This window comes from Rhamphochromis sp. 'chilingali' (genome assembly GCF_963969265.1).
Source record: "Rhamphochromis sp. 'chilingali' genome assembly, chromosome: 4".
Lineage (NCBI taxonomy): Eukaryota > Metazoa > Chordata > Actinopteri > Cichliformes > Cichlidae > Rhamphochromis > Rhamphochromis sp. 'chilingali'.
In genome coordinates this window covers 45449822-45454218 of record NC_137948.1, presented here as the reverse complement: position 1 = coordinate 45454218, position 4397 = coordinate 45449822, and the positions used below count along the sequence as shown (strand labels likewise).

The following is a 4397-nucleotide window of genomic DNA, read 5'->3' as shown; positions in this document are numbered from 1 at the left end:
AGCATGCGTGAATATATCGCCCAATAATCCTAAATTGATTATTGGACTTAGGTTTGTCGAGCTGGTGCTGCTGTGGAACCAAAGAAAACCTGCAGCTGTTCAACGTCAGACAGTTGTTTATCACAGGTATGTTGTCATTAGCGTCGGTAGGCTCTGTTTGAGCCTCTGAGGAGGTCTTTGTTTTCTCATGATGAAATTTGGGGGATCTGATTCTCCATTAAGATCATAAAGAGTCCTGGCAGAAAACACTCAGTTCTTGTGCCTCTGTGGCTGCAGACTTTTGCTCCGTGTCAGCTGACATGTGTTTTGGTGCTGTCGTTGTGAACAGGGGCAGGAGTGGAACCAGACTCCTGAGGCCTGGCCATGACGCTGACTCAGTGTGATGTTAAAGATGAGTGAATACACTAGAGATGGACCGATCCGATATTACGTATCGGTATCGGTCCGATACTGACCTAAATTACTGGATCGGATATCGGAGAAAAATAAAAAATGTAATCCGATCCATTAAATATCACGAAAGCACCTCATAAAACTTGCAACACGCGTAACTCACCTCAGAACGTTAGCACGTCGGAGCAGTATGCATCACGTGATAGAGCGGCTGTGGCATTTGTGACCTGTCGGTGGTCTGGATAGCATGTGGAGCTTCGCTAGCAACCCGGCATTTCATCTCCGACAAAGTTATCCCCGAGAGAAGTAAAGCAAGTGTGTAAGTCCATCTCTGAATGTTTGTAAAACATTCCTGCGTAAAGCTTAACAAGCGACTGCCTCTTCTTGCTGCTACTTCAATCATGAAACTGCTTAATGATCAGCTGATCGGCTTTTCTGTCGCGACTCCGTCTCTCTGGTTTGTTTTTGGCCCACTTTGCACCAGAAAGAGGAAACCAGCGGCTGAACAACAGCAGCGCTTGATAAGCTGTTGTTAGAATTTATTTAATATTACTTTCTACTCGAGGATCTTTTGTAGCTGACGGCTGGTAACTGTGCAGGGGCGGATCTAGCAAAGTTTAGCCAGGGGGGCCGATAGGGCATTAACAGGGAAAAGAGGGCACAAAGACATACTTTTCTTTCTTATTCTCATTTAAAATGTCTAGCTTTTAATAAATAATTATCTGACACCCAAAGTTTTAATTTGATGTAAAATGAATAGAAGTCAATTACTGTATATAGTAACTATTAAGTCTAATATAGTACTTTTTCCTTTGGGAAGGTACCATCTGTGCAGTCTGCAATTTTGTTGAAGAAAGATGTTGAATCTATTTAATATTTCTTGAAAAATAATTGATTTCTGTGCATTTTTTTTTCACACTGCATCAAATTAAGGTTGATTACGTCGATTAAGCATCATGAGGTGGAGCGTGAGGGGTGGTTCCCTATTTTTTATTTATTTATTTTTGTTGTTCCTGGGAGTTGGAACCCTATTAGTTAGGTTGCTTAATATTTACGCTAAGTACTCTTTAAAATACCAGAATAGGGAGGATGGTGTAGGTTTAAGTTTATTAGATTGATCAGTATTGCTGAACTATGAAATTTTTTTTTTTTTTTTGCATACAGGTATAACAGAATAGCTTTAGTGTAGTTGTTGTTTTAAACTTGAGTATGAACTTATACAAAATGCAGCAAGATATTTAAAAAAAAAAAACAGTTTTGTTGATTAAAAAACACTATATCGGATTCATATCGGTATCGGCAGATATCCAAATTTATGATATCGGAATCGGTATCGGACATAAAAAAGTGGTATCGTGCCATCTCTAGAATACACCCCAACCCAGCACCAGAGCCTGAACTGGTAACAAAGGCAGTGATGAACAGTTCATTCATAAATCTGTGATATAGTTTGTTTAATTTGCATCTGTATTTCACTTCCTTTGAATAACGTAATTTATCTAGTTTCACACTGAGGTTTGAATTTTAGCTCATTGGTTTCTTTCTTTATCCATAGGGTCTAATATGATGTCATCCTACCCTGTGCAGCTACAGGTTTGAGCTGGTAAGGTCAGACACCAGTGTTGGATGAGAAGCCCTGGCTTATAGTCTCTGCTCTAATTAATTTCAGAGGTGTTCTTTCAGGTGCAGGCCGTGTTATTACTGGTCCATTTTGACCAATAACAATTCCTGGTCTCTTCTACTCAGGGCAGGCCACTTGCTTGTAATACACCTCGTCTTGAGCTGCATACTTCACATCTGTGTGACGAGTCTGTGTCCGCAGTGCTCTCCATATTCTCTGCGAACTTTTTGCTTCTGTAAAAACTTTCTTGATGCATCTAAAGCACAAGTGTGACTTGCTGTCACGGCTCAACGGCACGAGGGAACAGGGATGGACACAGGCGCAGAAACCAACCCGGAAGCGAGGTGACAGAAAACAAATGATTTATTTCCGCCCACAGGTAAACAAAGGTGAAACACAAAGCGACGCCACCACACTAGTGGCGCGTAGGATTCGTCGGTGATAATGAGGGCGACCTAGACACCTCTAGGAGACGGCTGAACAGCGGGGACAGCGGGGAGGTAGAAACAGGACTAGGTAGGGGCCGGGGGCACTGGAACAAGAGGAAATCACGATCAGAGGGATCCAGCAGACAACCAATAATCCTCCGCAGTTGAATTGAATTGCCTTACTTGGTTTCAGATGGAGGGGACAGGTGGAGCGGAAAACCCGGAAGCGGTCGAGGCGTGGGGAGGCAGGCAGGTGAGCGGTGGGCCGGCAGGCCACGTTGTGTAAGCAGCTGGCGGCCCAGGTCCAGGAGGACGGGAGCGAGGGGAACAAGATCTCCACTCCGGGTGCTATCGCTGAGGACAAGAAAAGACAGGTCAGTCATCACACGGCGTTAAGACAAGGTTTAGGATGCTCCACTGAACTAACATGGGAATAGCAGATACTCAGGCGATGAGTGGTTGAGAGCGCAGGTCTGATATACCGCTGGCACGATTGCTCACAGGTGGTCAGCCAGGGAGGGGCAACCGGACTCCGCCTAAAGGAGGAGGAGCCGCTGTCTGAGACCTGCAGGTGCCCAACCAGACCATGACACTTGCTGCCTAGAAGGCACAGCAAGGAGTGTTGTATTGTAGCCAAAAATGTGTTCTTTGCCATAAGAGCCCAGTCCATTGCAGTGTTCCACTGGCAGCAGTTACTTGCCTTGACATTTTTATTTCTGGGAGTTCTTGATTGCATTCCTCAAGCAGTCCATTACTCCATGGGCCGTATGCAGCTGTTGTCTTTACCTAATTTTCTGCCATGTCTCTCACGTCATTGTCATTAAACTCTCCCCCATTGTCACTAAGTTGTTTGAGAGGAGCCACGTGCACGCATCGCGTCATGAACAAAGTGTTTGACAATTTCAAAACATTTCTGTGAGTTTAGGATTCTGCCTGCACTAAACTGGTCAATAATGTGGGGATACCACTCATGGTTAAAGTTCACACAGTTCCACAGACACAGTCTCATTGTATTCAGATGTTGGTGTTGCTAGTGCGAGTTTTCTTGTGTCTTTGACATATCAATATTCACAAACAGTTTTCTGCAGGATTGTGTGGCATTCTGCATCGTTGTCCTAAGCTTTTTAAAGTCACATGTAATCGTGATTCCCGTTTAAATCTTACAGGAAAAAGTAGAATAAAGTTACTCTGTGATGTTTTTTCAACTTGTTTCAATTTTAACGATTCCGTTTTTTGAGCAGAAGGTGTCCTGCTTGCCGTGGTGCTGGGGACAGGAGCTCGGTGAGGGGGCGCTCCTGGCACAACCCCCCTTTGTGTGAAGATGCACCAGCACTGCTGCCCGGTCAAAGTCTTCAATATCATGAGCAACCTCAAACTGTCACCGTGTAAAAGTGGCTCGACACCAAGACACTCACCACTAAGCATGCGCAGCAGGTGCTGCGGTGGAGGGACTAGATTCAGGTGAAACGCTCAGCCGGCTTTTAAACCCGCAGCTCTGTCTTTACCTGATCATTTTTTCCAAATTTAGATTTCTTTGACTGCCAACATTAAGACCGCCAACACTACACGAAGGTGGTGGGAGGGGCACACAGCCTAACAGGACGCTGCTCAGGAGGACGCAGAGACAGCGTGATGGAGGCTGGACTGGGTTCTGCTGCGTACCCGAGGTCATCACAGGTATGTCATCATCGGTGCTGCCGGACTGCGTTTGAACCTCTGAGGAGGTCTTTCTTTTTCTCATGATGAGATGGTGACCATCTGATTATCCCATATGATCATGAAGCATCCTGAAAGAAAACATTCAGCTTTTCGAGCAGCTGTGGCTGCAGATGTTTGCTCTGTGTCAGCTGACCTGTGTTGTGGTGGTTTCTGTGTGAACAGGGGCGGAGGGCTTCTACCAGTAACGAGTCAGGCAGGAGCTGAAGTGGTGCGTCGATGTGGAGAGTAGGTCAGCA

The 4397-nt window shown here is 45.2% G+C and overlaps 1 long non-coding RNA gene across 1 annotated transcript; it reads right to left on the bottom strand.

The window, feature by feature from the left end:
- Window positions 1–2435: 2435 nt before the first annotated feature.
- Window positions 2436–3006, bottom strand: LOC308395625. Its single transcript, XR_013971421.1, has 3 exons — window positions 2870–3006; window positions 2626–2796; window positions 2436–2546 (listed from the first exon to the last, which is right to left on the bottom strand). It is a non-coding gene; the product is annotated as an uncharacterized lncRNA (long non-coding RNA).
- Between the last annotated feature and the right edge of the window lie 1391 nt (window positions 3007–4397).